A 15,386-nucleotide genomic window follows, 5' to 3' on the forward strand; every position below is an offset into this window, starting at 1 on the left:
TGTTTGATTTCTTATTATTGAGTTTTGAGATTTCTTTATATATTCTTGATACCAGTCTTTTGTCAGATACATTATTTGGTCACATTTTTTCCCCACCTGTGGCTCTTGTTTAGTTTCCCAACACTGTCACCTGAAGAGCACATCTTTTAAATTTGAAAAAGTCCAATTTGTCTATTTTTTTCTATTATGATTGTGGTTTTGTGTCCCATCTGAAAACAAAACAAAAAAACCCAAAACTTTCTCCAAACCTAGGTTGCAAAGATTTTCTTCTACATTTTCTTTTGCAAGTTTTTTACTTTTAGGTTTTACATTTAGGCCTATGCCTCATTTCAAGTTAGGTTTTGTAAATCATGCAGGGTATGAGTTGAGGTGCATTCTTTTACATAAGGATGTTAAAAATCAGTTGTTCCAGCATCATTTTTTGGAAAATATGATCATCTTAATGGATTAAAAAGAAAACATTTAGCAAAATTCAATACCCATTCCTGATTAAAAACCCTCCAGAAACTTGGAAGAGAAAGAACTTCCTCCACCTAATGTAGGCATCTATGAAAAACTTATACTTAATACCATATTTAACCATAAAAGACTGAATGCTTTTTTCCTTTTAAGATCTGAAACAAGGCAAAGTTTTTCACTCTCACCACTTTATTGTCCTAGAGGTCCTATACGGTACAATAAGGCAATAAAAAACTGAAAGGAATCTACATTGGACAGAAAGAAGTAAAATTGTCTATGTGCAGACAACATGATCATCTAAGTAGAAAATTCTAAAGAATATTATACAAAGCTAACTGAATTAATTAAAAAGTTTACAAGGTTACAAGGTCAATAACAAAAATCAATTCTATTTCTAAGGACTAAAAATGGCATTTGGAAATTGAAATTTAAAAACAATACCATTTACAATAGCATACAAAATGTGAAATACTTAGGGATAAATTTAATGAAATATATGCAAGACCTATTTTCTGAAAACTGTAAAACATTGCTGAGAGAAACTGAAGAAGATCTAGATAAGTGGAGAGAAATACCATATTCAAGTAAAATAAGACTCAAGACGGCATATCACTCCACACTGATGTATTGATTCATTGCTCTGTCAAAATTCTAGCAGGCTTTTTAAAAAATAGAAATTGACAAGTAACTTCTAAAATGTATATGGAAATGTAAAGTACCAAGTACAGCCAAAACGATTTTGAAAAAAGAACTAAGTTTGAAGACTTATACTATTTCGTTTTAAGACTTATTGTAAAGCTACAATAATCAACATAATGTTGTATGGCTATAAGAATAGACCTTTAAATCAATGGGACAGAATAGAGACTATAGAAATAGACCTACACATATATGGTTAGTTAATTTTTGAGAAAGGTGTTACTATAATTATAATATGACAATGGGAAGAGGATGCTTTTCCCAACAAATGGTGCTGGAACATTAAATATCCATATGCCTCTCCATCCACTCTCCAAAAGAACATCAACCTTTACTTCACACCATACACAAAAATTTGAAATAGTTAAAAGATGCAAATAGAAGGGCTAAAACTATAAAAGTCCTGGAAGAAAATACAGGAGGAAATCTTGTGACCTTGAGTTTGGCAAAGATTTCTTAAATAAGATACAAAAAGCATGAACCATAAAAGAAAAAAACCCAATAAATTGGATTTCCTCAAAATTCAGAAGTTTTGCTCTTCAGAATGAAGAGACCAGGAGAGATTGAGAGAAAATATTTATGAAACGTATTGATAAAGGACTTGTATCCAGAATACACAAAGAACTCTTACAACAATGATAAGAAGAAAACCTGATTTTTTTAATGAGCAAAAAAAATTGAATATACACTTAAACTAAGAAGATATATAAATGGCAACTAAACCCATAAAAAGATGCTCATCATAATAAGTCATTATGGAAGTGCAAATTAAAGCCACAAAATTAAAATTAGATACCACTACAAACCCACCAAAATGGCTAAAACTAAAAAATACTGACAATACCAAGTGTTGACAAGGATGTGGAGCAGTGGGAACCCTCATACACTGCTGGTGGGTATATAAAATGGTACGACCACTTTGGAAAACAATTTGACAGTTTCTTATAGAATTAAACATAACTTACCATATGACCCAGCAATTCTACTCTTAGGTATTTACCCAAGAGAAATGAAAACATATGTTGACATGAAGACTTGTACTTGAATGTTCATAGCAACTTTATTCATAATAGCCAAGGGCTTCCCTGGTGGCACAGTGGTTGAGAATCTGCCTGCCAATGCAGGGGACACGGGTTCGAGCCCTGGTCTGGGAAGATCCCACATGCCGCGGAACAGCTGGGCCCGTGAGCCACAATTGCTGAGCCTGCGCGTCTGGAGCCTGTGCTCCGCAACAAGAGAGGCCGCAATAGTGAGAGGCCCGCGCACCAAGATGAAGAGTGGCCCCCGCTTGCCACAACTGGAGAAAGCCCTTGCACAGAAACGAAGACTCAACACAGCCATAAAAATAAATAAATTAATTTTTTTAAAAAATAGATACAATTAAAACAAAAACATAATAGCCAAAAATGAGAAACAAATGTCTATCAACTAGAGAATGGCAAATAAATCATGGTGTATTTGTACAATGGAGTAGCATTCAGCAATACAAGAAATGAAATACTGATATCCAGTATCCAGCAGTGTAGAGGAACCTCAGAAACCTTATGCTTAAATGTTAGAAGACAGAAATATATATGATTCTATATACATGAAATTCTAGAAAAGGCAAAACTACTGGTTGTTACCAGGTGCCTGGGATGGAGGGGATGGGGGTAGAAGGGACACTGGCTGTAAAGGGGCATAAAGGAACTTTTTAAAAGTGACGGGAATGTTTGTGGCAGTGATTACACAACTGTCAATATTTGTAAAAACTCATCAAATTGTATACTTAAAATTATGAGTTTTGTTGAACATAAATTATATACCTCAATAAAGCTGAATTTTAAAAAAATTTACTCAATTCATGTTTCCCCTTTCCTCTCCTCCTCCTGAGCATGAGACCCAAGTTCAGGGTTATTAGGTAGCATAATACTTCAGGGAGGTTGGTGTCTGACCATGCTGACTCCTCCTGAGATATGCATCCCCCTGGGTCTCAGATATGGGTCTTCATGCTGGCATCTTCTGAGAATTCTGCATCCCCATCTGGTGCTCAATTGTATGGTCCACAAAGCTTTCTGAAGCAGTGTCTTTTCATCATAACACTAAGGGCTCTTGGGGTATAGCACTCCCAGCCACACTCAACACCTACCCCACTCCACTCTGTAAACTCTCTTGGGCCCCTCTCTGCCTAGACAGTTTTCTTTGCTATCACATGAAAGGACAGAATTGATGATGGCTCTGGAAACTTGCCACTTTCCCCAAGTCCCACTTGGGGAAGGAGGCACGTTATCCCTCTGATGTCCTTGAAGTCCAAGTTGCACTATTTCATTTCCTGAGCTTGATCCTGGGTGAACAGGGTGCCTCAGGGGCCCATGTCAACTTGTTTGCTCACCACCTCTCCTTGTTCCCCAGCTCAGAAAGAGGGTGTTTTTTTAATTTTTATTTTTAGTTTCCTCTTCCAATGTAAAGTAGGAAGATTGCCTTGCTAAATATTCTTCTAACCCTATAAGTAATGTAAGAACCTTTGCCCTTAGAGGAAGGAAAGAAATTGAGTAAGGGATGCTCCCCGGGGAGAGGAGGACAAAAGGAGAGATCTGCCTGGGGCCAGATGAAGCCTGAGAACAGGAAATACTCATGCAATGAAAAGAGGAGCCTGTGAAGTTTCCAGATATGGGAGAGGGAACTTTGCCTGCTTTACTTACTGTCTAAAGCTGACTCTTCCCTGACTCAGAGTTGACACCTATTCTTTTAAGGACTTTTAAAATTTTTAGTTGCTCCCTTTCTCCCTCTCCAGTACCCAATATTCTATATAGTCTTTCTTATCCTAGATTTAAACATGTCACAGTGGGATTTGAAGATTAGGTTTACCAGGACTCTCACACCAAATCCTAAGGAGAGCTCTGGGACAAAAATCATGCTCAGGAGGACCCAAGTTGCCTTTTTCAGATCATAGATTCCTGAAATAATTTGGTCCAGGCCCAGGCTGACCTCTGTTTATTTTTTCCCTATAAAAATAATCTAAGGCATATCATACATGAAAGCTGAGGAACCAGGCAGTGACGGGAGGAAGCTACCATTTATTGAGGAACTATATGCTGGGTCTGGGCTGAGACTTCACATGCGGTGTCCCATTTAATCTTCACAACAACTCTTAAATCATCTTGCAGTTAAGGAAACAGACACTTAGAGGCTAAATATCTTGCCAAAGTTTACAAAGGAAGGGGAGGAATGAGATTCAAGCCCAAAGTGAGGAACTTCCGAGTAGTCAATTGCATTAGGCCATGCTGTCATGCTGGTAGACTGAGTTAAAGCCACTAATCCCAGTCTTAGATGAAATAACAGGAGAAGGAGGAGGAGGAAGGGAGAGACCCGGGCTGTTGCAGATGGGAGGCAGTGATGAAACCGACCAGAGTTCTTGGCCTTCCCCAGTCTAGAGAAATTGATTAGAGGCCAGACAAGAAATTCAGGCAAGGCTTTACTGGGGCCCCTGCTGCAGCAGCGGGGAGCGGGAACAAACAACAGATTCTCTTGCTTGCTCCCTCGTGGGGTGTGGGTGGGGGAGGGCGAGCTTGTCCCTTATATGGGGTGAGGGTAGGGGTGTGTCCAGGGGTCAGGCCGGAGGGGTGGCTTAGTTGTTTTGCCCACCCCTTAGGTGGTGTTGCGTGCAGGGGGCATGCTCAGTACCCTGCTTTTGCTCCCAACACCCTGTTTTTGCTCCAGGCTCCTCAAAAGTGGCAGTTGCGTTTTTTGGTCTTTTTGTATGTTTGGGGTCCAGAATTTGCCCCAACTGCACATGCACGTGGTTATTTTTAGTCGCATACAGGTTCTTTGTATTTTGTTGCTAGAGGAGAGGTGTGTCCAGGTGCAAGCACTGCAGCACGGCAGCAAAGGGGCCTAGGTCCCAGCCTGTCTCAGTGATACCCCATTTTTCATGAAGATCTTTGCTAAGGAAACAGACCCATGTAGACTCCTGACTGTGGTATGGGGAAGAGAAAAGGTGTAAATGACAGAGGAGGTTTGCAAGGCAATGGCCTAACTAGATAAGATAGACAACTGTTGTAATGTTATGAATGTGCTTTCTGGTATCTTTTTTTTTTTTTTAACATCTTTATTGGAGTATAATTGCTTCACAATGGTGTGCTAGTTTCTGCTCTATAACAAAGTAAGTCAGCTATACATACACATATATCTCCATATCTCCTCCCTCTTGCATCTCCCTCTCACCGTCCCTATCCCACCCCTCTAGGTGGTCACAAAGCACCGAGCTGATCTCCCTGTGCTATGCGGCTGCTTCCCACTAGCTATCTATTTTACATTTGGTAGTGTATATCTGTCCATGCCACTCTCTCACTTCGTCTCAGCTTACCCTTCCCCCTTCCTGTGTCCTCAAGTCCATTCTCTACATCTGTGTCTTTATTCCTGTCCTGCCCCTAGGTTCTTCAGAACCTTTTTTTTTTTCTCTAAGCTTCCATATATATGTGTTAGCATATGGTATTTGTTTTTCTCTTTCTGACTTACTTCACTCTGTATGACAGACTCTAGGTCCATCCACCTCACTACAGATAACTCAGTTTCGTTTCTCTTTATGGCTGAGTAATATTCCATTGTATATATGTGCCACATCTTCTTTATCCATTCATCTGTCGATAGATACTTAGGTTGCTTCCATGTCCTGGCTATTGTAAATAGAGCTGCAATGAACATTGTGGTACATGACCCTTTTTGAATTATGGTTTTCTCAGGGTATATGCCCAGTAGTGGGATTGCTGGTCATATGGTAGTTCTATTTTTAGTTTTTTGAGGAACCTCCATACTGTTCTCCATAATGGCTGTATCATTTTACATTCCCACCAACAGTGCAAGAGGGTTCCTTTTTCTCCACACCCTCTCCAGCATTTGTTGTTTGTAGATTTTTTGATGATGGTCATTCTGACTGGTGTGAGATGATACCTCATTGTAGTTTCTCTAATGATTAGTGATGTCGATCATCCCTTCATGTGTTTGTTGGCAATCTATATATCTTCTTTGGAGAAATGTCTGTTTAGGTCTTCTGCCCATTTTTGGATTGGGTTGTTTGTTTTTCTGATATTGAGCTGCATGAGCTGCTTGTAAATTTTGGAGATTAATCCTTTGTCAGTTGCTTCATTTGCAAATATTTTCTCCCATTCTGAGGGTTGTCTTTTCGTCTTGTTTATGATTTTCTTTGCTGTGCAAAAGCTTTTAAGTTTCATTAGATCCCATTTGTTTATTTTTGTTTTTATTTCCATTTCTCTAGGAGGTGGGTCAAAAAGGATCTTGCTGTGATTTATGTCATAGAGTGTTCTGCCTATGTTTTCCTCCAAGAGTTTAATAGTGTCTGGCCTTACATTTAGGTCTTTAATCCATTTTGAGTTTATTTTTGTGTATGGTGTTAGGGAGTGTTCTAATTTCATTCTTTTCATGTAGCTGTCCAGTTTTCCCAGTACCACTTATTGAAGAGGCTGTCTTTTCTTCATTGTATATTCTTGCCTCCTTTATCAAAAATAACATGACCATATGTGCGTGGGTTTATCTCTGGGGTTTCTATACGGTTCCATTGATCTATATTTCTGTTTTTGTGCCAGTACCATACTGTCTTGATTACTGTAGCTTTGTAGTAATAGTCTGAAGTCCAGGAGCCTGATTTCTCCAGCTCCGTTTTTCTTTCTCAAGATTGATTTGGCTATTCAGGGTCTTTTGTGTTTCCATAAAAATTGTGAAATTTTTTGCTCTAGTTCTGTGAAAAATGCCATTGGTAGTTTGATAGGGATTGCATTGAATCTGTAGATTGCTTTGGGTAGTATGGTCATTTTCACAATGTTGATTCTTCCAATCCAAGAACATGGTATATCTCTCCATCTGTTTATATCATCTTTAATTTCTTTCATCAGTGTCTTATAGTTTTCTGCATACAGGTCTTTGGTCTCCTTACGTAGGTTTATTCTTAGGTATTTTATTCTTTTTGTTACAGTGGTAAATGGGAGGGTTTCCTTAATTTCTCTTTCAGATTTTTCATTATTAGTGTATAGGAATGCAAGAGATTTCTGTGCATTAATTTTGTATCCTGCTACTTTACCAAATTCATTGATTAGCTCTAGTAGTTTTCTGGTAGCATCGTTAGGATTCTCTATGTTTAGTATCATGTCATCTGCAAACAGTGACAGCTTTACTTCTTCTTTTCCAATTTGGATTCCTTTTATTTCTTTTTCTTCTCTGATTGCTGTGGCTAAAACTTCCAAAACTATGTTGAATAATAGTGGTGAGAGTGGACAACCTTGTCTTGTTCTTGATCTTAGAGGAAATAGTTTCAGTTTTTCTCCACTGAGAACGATGTTGGCTGTGGGTTTGCCATATATGGCCTTTATTATGTTGAGGTAAGTTCCCTCTATGTCTACTTTCTGGAGGGTTTTTATCATAAATGGGTTTTGAATTTTGTCAAAAGCTTTTTCTGCATCTATTGAGATGATCATATGGTTTTTATCCTTCAATTTGTTAATATGGTTTATCACATTGATTGATTTGCATATATTGAAGAATCCTTGCATTACTGGGATAAACCCCACTTGATCATGGTGTATGATCCTTTTAATGTGCTGTTGGATTCTGTTTGCTTGTATTTTGTTGAGGATTTTTGCATCTATGTTCATCAGTGATATTGGCCTGTGGTTTTCTCTCTTTGTGACATCTTTGCCTGGTGTTGGTATCAGGGTGATTGTGGCCTCGTAGAATGAGTTTGGGAGTGTTCCTCCCTCTACTATATTTTGGAAGAGTTTGAGAATGATACGTGTTAGCTCTTCTCTAAATGTTTGATAGAATTCGCCTGTGAAGCCATCTGGTCCTGGGTTTTGTTTATTGGAAGACTTTTAATCACAGTCTCAATTTCAGTGCTTGTGACTGGTCTGTATATTTTCTACTTCTTCCTGGTTCAGTCTCGGAAGGTTGTGCTTTTCTAAGAATGTGTCCATTTCTTCCATGTTGTCCACTTTATTGGCATATAGTTGCTTGTAGTAATCTCTCATGATCCTTTGTATTTCTGCAGTGTCAGTTGTTACTTCTCCTTTTTCATTTCTAATTCTATTGATTTGAGTCTTCTCCCTTTTTCTCTTGATGAGTCTGGCTAATAGTTTATCAATTTTGTTTATCTTCTCAAAGAACCAGCTTTTAGTTTTATTCATCTTTGCTCTTGTTTCCTTCATTTATTTTTCATTTATTTCTGATCTGATCTTTATGATTTCTTTCCTTCTGCTAACTTTGAGGTTTTTTGTTCTTCTTTCCCTAATTGCTTTAGGTGTAAGGTTAGCTTGTTTATTTGAGATGTTTCTTGTTTCTTGAGGTAGGATTGTATTGCTATAAATTTCCCTCTTAGAACTGCTTTTGCTACATCCCATAAGTTTTGGGGTGTCGTGTTTTCATTGTCATTTGTTTCTAGGTATTTTTTGATTTCCTCTTTGATTTCTTCAGTGAATTCTTGGTTATTTAGTAGCGTATTGTTTAGCCTCCACATGTTTGTAATTTTTACAGATTTTTTTCTGTAATTGATATCTAGTCTCATAGTGTTGTGGTCAGAAAAGACACTTGATACAATTTCAATTTTCTTAAATTTACCAGGGCTTGATTTGTGACCCAAGATATGATCTATCCTGGAGAATGTTCCATGAGCACTTGAGAAGAACGTGTATTCTGTTTTTTTTGGATGGAATATCCTATAAATATCAGTTAAGTCCATCTTGTTTAATGTATCATTTAAAGCTTGTGTTTCCTTATTTATTTTCATTTTGGATGATCTGTCCATTGGTGAGAGTAGATTGTTAAAGTTCCCTACTATGATTGTGTTACTGTCGATTTCCCCTTTTATGGCTGTTAGCATTTGCCTTATGTATTGAGGTGCTCCTATGTTGGGTGCATAAATATTTACAATTGTTATATCTTCTTCTTGGATTGATCCCTTGATCATTATGTAGTGTCCTTCTTTGTCTCTTGTAATAGTCTTTATTTTAAAGTCTATTTTGTCTGATATGAGAATTGCTACTCCAGCTTTCTTTTGATTTCCATTTGCATGGAATATCTTTTTCCATTCCCTCACTTTCAGTCTGTATGTATACCTAGGTCTGAAGTAGGTCTCCTGTAGACAGCATATATATGGGTCTTGTTTTTGTATCCATTCAGCCAGTCTATGTCTTTTGGTTGGAGCATTTAATCCATTTACATTTAAGGTAGTTATCGATATGTATGTTCCTATTACCATTTTCTTAATTGTTTTGGGTTTGTTATTGTAGGTCTTTTCCGTCTCTTGTGTTTCCTGCCTAGAGAAGTTCCTTTAGCATTGTTGTAGAGCTGGTTTGGTTGTGCTGAATTCTCTTAGCTTTTGCTTGTCTGTAAAGCTTTTAATTTCTCTGTCAAATCTGAGTGAGATTCTTGCTGGGTAGAGTAATCTTGGTTGTAGCTTTTTCCCTTTCATCACTTTCAATATGTCCTGCCACTCCCTTCTGGCTTGCAGAGTTTCTGCTGAAAGATCAGCTGTTAACCTTATGGGGAATCCCTTGTATGTTATTTGTTGTTTTTCCCTTGCTGCTTTTAATATTTTTTCTTTGGATTTAATTTTTGATAGTTTGAATAATATGTGTCTTGGCATGTTTCTCCTTGGATTTATCCTGTATGGGACTCTCTGCACTTCCTGGATTTGATTAACTATTTCCTTTCCCATATTAGGGAAGTTTTCAACTATAATCTCTTCAAATATTTTCTCAGTCCCTTTCTTTTTCTTCTCTGGGACCCCTATAATTCGAATGTTGGTGAGTTTAATGTTGTCCCAGAGGTCTCTGAGACTGTCCTCAATTCTTTTCATTCTTTTTTCTTTATTCTGCTCTGCGGTAGTTATTTCCACTATTTTATCTTCCAGGTCACTTATCCGTTCTTCTGCCTCAGTTATTCTGCTATTGATTACTTCTAGAGAATTTTAAATTTCATTTAGTTTGATGTTCATCATTGTTTGTTTGCTCTTTAGTTCTTCTAGGTCCTGGTTAAACATTTCTTGTATTTTCTCCATTCTATTTCCAAGATTTTGGATCATCTTTACTATCATTACTCTGAATTCTTTTTCAGGTAGACTGCCTATTTCCTCTTCTTTTGTTTGGTCTGGTGGGTTTTTACATTGCTCCTTCATCTGCTGTGTGTTTCTCTGTCTTCTCATTTTGCTTAACTTACTGTGTTTGGGGTCTCCTTTTCGCAGGCTGTAGGTTCGTAGTTCCCGTTGTTTTTGGTGTCTGCCCCCAGTGGGTAAGGTTGGTTCAGTGGGTTGTGTAGGCTTCCTGATGGAGGGGACTGGTGCCTGTGTTCCGGTGGATGAGGCTGTATCTTGTCTTTCTGGTGGGCAGGACTGCGTCCGTTGGTGTGTTTTGGGGTGCCTGTGACTTTATTATGATCTTAGGCAGCCTCTCTGCTAATGGGTGGGGTTGTGTTCCTGTCTTGCTAGTTGTTTGGCATAGGGTGTCCAGCACTGTAGCTTGCTGGTCTTTGAGTGGAGCTGGGCCTTAGCAGTGAGATGGAGATCTCTGGGAGAGCTTTTGCTGTTTGATATTATGTGGAGCCAGGAGGTCTCTAGTGGACCAATGTCCTGAACTTGGCTCTCCCACCTCAGAGGCACAGGCCTGACACCCAGCCAGAGCACCAAGACCCTGTCAGCCACATGGCTCAGAAGAAAAGGGAGAAAGAAGGAAAGGAAGAAAAGAAAAAATAAAAAAAATTTTTAAATAAAAAAATTAAAAAGTAATAAAAGAAAGAAAGAAAGAAGAGAGCAACCAAACCAGAAAATAAATCCACCAATGATAACAAGTGCTAAAAACTCTACTAAAACAAACAAACAAACAAAAAAAAACGGACCAACAGACCCCTAGGATAAATGGTAAAAGCAAAGCTATACATACAAAATCACACAAAGAAGCATACACATACACAGTCACAAAAAAGAGAAAAAGGAAAAGAAAATCCATATATAGAAAAGAAAAAAAGGAAGAGAGCAACCAAATCAATAAACAAATCTATGAAGGATAATAAACTCTAAATACTAAACTACGATAAACATAAAACCAGAAACAAATTAGATGCAGAAAGCAAACCCCAAGGCTACAGTTGCTCCCAAAGTCCACTGCCTCAATTTTGGGATGACTTGTTGTCTCTTCAGGTATTCCAGAGATGCAGGGTACATCAAGTTGATTATGGAGATTTAATCCACTGCTCCTGAGGCTGCTGGGAGAGATTTCCCTTTCTCTTCTTTGTTCGCACAGCTCCTGGGGTTCAGCTTTGGATTTGGGCCCCGGCTCTGCATGTATGCCGCCTGAGGGTGTCTGTTCTTCACTCAGACAGGACGGGGTTAAAGTAGCAGCTGATTAGGGGGCTCTGGCTCACTCAGGCTGGGAGGAGGGAGGGGTACAGAATGTGGGGGGAGCCTGTGGCGGCAGAGGCTGGCGTGACATTGCAACAGCCTGAGGCGTGCCGTGTGTTCTCCCAGGGAAGTTGTCTCTGGATCACGGGACCCTGGTAGTGGCGGGCTGCACAGGATCCCAGGAGGGGAGATGTGGAGAGTGACCTGTGCTCGCACACAGGCTTCTTGGTGGCAGCAGCAGCAGCCTCAGCGTCCCATGCCCATCTCTGGGGTCCACGCTCATAGCCGCGGCTCGCGCTCTCCTCACGCACTCCGAAACAATGGTCTCTTGTCTCTTTGGCAGCTCCAGGCTTTTTCCCGGACTCCCTCCCAGCTAGCTGTGGTGCACTAGCCCCCTAATTACTGCTCTGTGTTCACACAGCCAACCCCAGTCCTCTCCCTGGGATCTGACCTCTGAAGCCCGAGCCTCAGCTCCCAGCCCACACCTGCCCCGGCGGGTGAGCAGACAAGCCTCTCAGGCTGGTGAGTGCTGGTCGGCACCAATCCTCTGTGCGGGAATCTCTCCACTTTACCTTCTGCACCCCTGTTGCTGTGCTCTCCTCTGTGGCTCTGAAGCTTCCCCACCGCTCACGCCCCGCCCACCCCGTCTCCTCCAGTGAAGGGGCTTCCTAGTGTGTGGAAACTTTTCCTCCTTCACAGCTCCCTCCCACTGGTGCGGGTCCTGTCCCTATTCTTTTGTCTCTGTTTTTCTTTTTCCTTTTGCCCTACCCAGGTACGTGGGGAGTTCCTTGCCCTTTGGGAAGTCTGAGGTCTTCTGCCAGCATTCAGTAGATGTTCTGTAGGAGTTGTTCCACATGTAGATGTATTTCTGATGTATTTGTGGGGAGGAAGGTGATCTCCACGTCTTACTCCTCCGCCATCTTGAAGGTCTCTTCATATTTTTTGAGCAAGCAAACATAATGGAATTTGAAAAACGTGGGCATTTTCATAGCAAGAGTGAGGAATGGCTTGCAACATGAGAATTCTAGATTGCATGCAAACATGTAGAATCTCTGTTTAACAGACCTTCTGGAAGACTGTCAGCTTCTGAGCTACTTGGGCATTCCACACCTCCCACAGGCTTTGGAACTCAGTCTCTGCTTACTACTAAATTATTTGCAAACTATTAGGGAGACCAATAGGGCTTCTGAGTCACTCTTTGAATTTCTGAAGCCTGACTGGGCTTGCAGAATGACTGTAAGTTATTGCAGATATAAGAGCCAGCATTTCTTGTCATACTTTGTGTATGTGAAGGCGTTCCTTTGGTTTGTAACTGTAACAACAAGTTCTATAGCCCATTGTTTTGCACAGCTCAGTCTTAAGGCCTCATGGACTGCCTAATAATTACTGCTCTACAAGAATTAATTTGGTTTTAACTGATTTACACTCTGCTGCTGGCCTGCTCTTTGCTGAAAGGGTCCTAGCCTTACATCTTCGGGGCGACAGAAGTTGTATTCAATCAGCCTGCCTGTATTCTTGATCCTGCTTTCCACTATTGGAGGCCTAGAGGAAAGGGCTTTGCTAAGGCCACGGCAAGTGTCCTGTAGAGTTCAATGGAAAGGGGACAGGAATTTGGAGCCAGTGAACGTGGGTTTGAAAAACCACTCCCATTTATTGCTGTGTGATCTTGGGCACATCATTTACATTCTCTGGCCTTCAATTCCCTCCTCTATAAAGTGGAGATAATAATTCTTATGGAACATGGTTGTTGTAAGGATTAAGTGAAACAATATGAGGGAAAGTTTTGTTTAAATTTTGAAGGACTATGTCAATGTTACTATTAGGTGCACAGGCAAGTGGCCACTGGGCAGGAATATCTGCACACGGATGAGGGCAACCAGGAGGATGTGTTAGAGACAAAAATCATGTCTGTTTCCGTGACAGTTCTTCCACATGGATGGTGCTCACCATCACGACGCTATATGTTATACCCACTCAGAAATGAGTAATATAGAGCTCCTTTTGGCACTGTATGTTTCTGAGAAGAAAGGGGGGAAAACATATGAATCTTTGAAGAAAGAGTAACTTTCCTTGGGTCTGCGTTTGGGGTAGGGTGGGAGTATGCACACGGAGGCAGAAGGACAGTGAAATGAGTTGGAAGTAGGGCTCCAGCTCTCTCAGCATCCTTCCATCCCAAGGAAGGGAGCTCATGCTGTAACAGTCTTGGGTTTTCCATGATCATGGGCAATTAACAGGTTCCTCACTGATTACACATGCAAATAATTTAAGACTTAACTGTCTAGTACTGTGAACATTTACTTTAAAGTTTAGATATGCGCTTGGAGCTTCCCCTCAAGAGTTTTGTTTTCTTTTATGTGTATGTATGTTTTTAATTAAAGGTTTGGTCCAAGCCACATTGCTACTTTAACACTTTGATTATGAGACAAATTTTATCTGTACACATTGACTGCAGTGGCTTTTTTTCAGTGCCAGAATGTTTCTTCCCCACCCCACCCCCGCAGGATTCTCTTTTGAGAGGGTTTTTTTCTTTCTCATTTTTTTGAGGAACAGAAAGAAGTTGTGGTTTGATTTGCTGGGTCTCAATGACAAAGGTTTTCTACTCCCTCTTTTTAAAAACACGAACTGAAATCTGTATCTATATGTTTAAAAAAATGTTTCAAGTCTAATCTTTGTATGATAGTAATGGATAGTGTATAATTGTACATAGAATTGCACATAAAGTATCTAGATATGAATAAGTGCAATAATTGTATCTGTCGTATTTAGGACTGCCAAGGTCATAGTATCTGATGATGATGATGTCATTGTTGAATTAATTGGATCTGAGGTGACGATAGGCTCCATGTCGGGTTGGCTGCCCAATATTCTGAACCTGTCATGCTGGGGACCAGAGGCTTCTCAGAAAGAAAAGCCTTCAATGTAGGCTTTTAACTCATCTTCAAAAGAGAATATGCATGTAATCACAGAGACACACTGACAGGACTGAGAGGCACTTGTCAAACAACTTTAAATATACCACAATTTTTGTAACCCCATTTTGATATTTCTATGTTTTTTAATAAATATAGGAAACTGAAACAACAAAAAAATTAGATGTCCCAGAATTTTCCCTTCCTCCAAGGGGTCCAGCTCTGAATTACTGCAGAAACGGTCGTGTAACTAACCTTTTATAGCAATGGGTGCTGGGGAAAGGAGCACGAGATTATGTTTCCAGGGCAGTTAGAACAGCTAAATTATGAAAAAGAATGCTCAGGTTCTGTGTGGGACTAAGGAAGAAATACTATGTTTGACTTTACATTATACTCCCACTATTCTAAAATAAGCAAAACTTGTGCTTGTTCAGTGACAAGTAATATCAAAAGACAATGTGGTAGTTTCCTGCTACATCTTTCTTGAAGCAAGCACTGCTGTTTTACAAGAGTCACATCATTTGTGTATCCTGGCTCATTCTCTGGTGCTTGGGGTATTTGGTTTTTTGCATGTGCTTCTTGTAATTTGTAATTCAAGGCAAATTTCCTTCAAAATCGAAACAAAATGATGATTATCTCTTTCGCTTTAGGAAGAGGAAGCGGCGGTGTGTCTTACAAAACAGGGCATACCCTGCAATGTTTATTGCTTAATTATTCTTTGTGAAGCTTCCATTTTGGCTCTATCTTATAGCCCCGAGATGAAGTGTGAATAATAGAGGAGTTCAGTGTTCTTCTGTAATGGGACTAAAGCTTTTATTTATCTTCCTTCCTCCTTCACTGACCTTTTGCTTTTCTGTGTCAAAGCTCAGTACTTGTCCTTTCGTTCTAGAAAGCCTCATACAACCATGTCCTTCTCGGACTCCTACTGTGTAGCGTGGTAC

At 39.8% G+C, this 15,386-nt stretch overlaps 1 protein-coding gene across 7 annotated transcripts in view; it reads left to right on the forward strand.

The window, feature by feature from the left end:
• The window catches only part of CCDC146 (coiled-coil domain containing 146), a 139,445-nt gene that overhangs the window by 8,787 nt on the left and 115,272 nt on the right, over window positions 1-15,386 (forward strand). Inside the window, exon 1 of one of the 7 annotated variants that reach the window (XM_082399334.1) lies at window positions 7,809-8,870. The exons of the other annotated variants lie outside the window; for them this stretch is intronic. The gene's annotated coding sequence lies outside the window, so the exon portion shown is untranslated. Of the gene's footprint in view, window positions 1-7,808; window positions 8,871-15,386 lie in introns of those variants that run through there. 7 annotated transcript variants of the gene reach the window in all.

The sequence above is a fragment of the Balaenoptera borealis genome, assembly GCF_965194805.1.
Source record: "Balaenoptera borealis genome assembly, chromosome: 7".
Taxonomy (NCBI): domain Eukaryota; kingdom Metazoa; phylum Chordata; class Mammalia; order Artiodactyla; family Balaenopteridae; genus Balaenoptera; species Balaenoptera borealis.